Raw genomic sequence first — 1,674 nt, 5'->3', positions numbered from 1 at the left:
TTTTTTTTTGAGACAGAATCTCACTCTGTCACCCAGTTTGGAGTGCAGTGGTGTGATCTTGGTTCACTACAACCTCCACCTCCCAGGTTCAAGCGATACTTGTGCCTCAGCCTCCTGAGTAGCTGGGATTACAGGTGCATGCCACCACGCCTGGCTAACTTTTGTATTTTTGGCAGAGAGGGGGTTTGGTAGAGAGGCTAGTCTCGAACTTCTGACCTCAAGTGATCCGCCTACCTTGGCCTCTCAAAATGCTGGGATTGTAGGTGTTAGCCACCATCTCCAGCCTATTTCTGGACTTTCTATTCCATTCCACTGACCTGTTTGTTCTTGATTATTGTAGCTTTACAGTAAGTCTTGAATTTGAAGTCAGTAGATCAGTCCTCTTACTTTATTCTCTAGCTTCAGTATTGTTTTATTTTGGGTCTTTTGCCTTTCCATATAAAATTTAGAATCAGTTTGTTGATTTCCACAACATAACTTACTGAGATTTTGGTTGAATTGCATTGAATCTATAAATCCAATCGGTAAGAACTGACATCTTATTCATAGTGAGCCTTCCTATTCATGAACATACAATATTTATTTATTTACATTTTCTTTTCTTTCTTTCATCAGAGTTTTGTTAGGTCTTGACTGTATTTTGTTAGATTTATTCCTAAGTACTTCAATTTTTTGGTGCTAATGTACATAGCACTGCATTTTTAATTTCAAATTCCAGTGGTTTATTGCTAGAGTGTAGGAAAACAATTGGTTTCCAAAATACTAAGCTGTATCAAGCAACCTTGCTATGATAACTTATTAGTTTCAGGAGAGTTTAAAAAATTGGCTTCTTGGAATTTTCTACATAGATAATCATGTCATCCATGAACAGTTTATTTGATCCTTCCCAATTGGTATCCTTTCATGATTCATTTTCAGTTATCACATATGTAATTTAAAAAAAAAACGAACTCATTTTCCTTCCTGATCTCAGCATCAGATTCTCTGCCCTCCACTATTCCCTTTTTTAAATATCTAAGAACAGAGCTTCAAAATACATGATTCCAAGTGTTTTAGAACTACGGGAATAAATCCACAATTAATGATTTCAGCACTTATCTCTCAACAATTGATAGAACATGCAGACAGAAAATCAGTAAGGATACAGAAGACTTGAACAACAGTATCAATCAGCTTGTCTAATTGACATTTATAGAACAGACCACCTATCAACAGCAAAATACACATTATTTTCAGATTCACATGGAATAATTGCAAAGACAGACCATAATCAAGGCCATAAAACAAACACGAATACATTTTAAAAGATTCCAATCATATAGACTGTGTTCTTTGACCAGAGTAAACTAGGTACTCATAGGAGAATGCTGTTTGGAAAATCTCCAAGTTTTTGGAAACTAATTAACATGCTTCTAGATCACCCATGGGACAAAGAATAAATCAAAAGGAAAATTTCTAAGCATTTAAAGTGATAAAAAGTGACACCATTTTGTCAAAACCTAAGGAACTGCGCAACACAAAAAGTGAACTCTAATGTAAACTATGAACTTTAATAATAATGTATCAATATTGATTCATTAATGTACAAAATGCACTACACTTATGCAAGATGTTAACAATAAGAGAAAACCCTATGGGGTGCAGGGGGAAATGTATATAAGAACTCTACTTTCT

This window comes from Mandrillus leucophaeus, unplaced genomic scaffold, assembly GCF_000951045.1.
Source record: "Mandrillus leucophaeus isolate KB7577 unplaced genomic scaffold, Mleu.le_1.0 Scaffold587, whole genome shotgun sequence".
Lineage (NCBI taxonomy): Eukaryota > Metazoa > Chordata > Mammalia > Primates > Cercopithecidae > Mandrillus > Mandrillus leucophaeus.
This window is presented reverse-complemented; position numbering follows the sequence as displayed.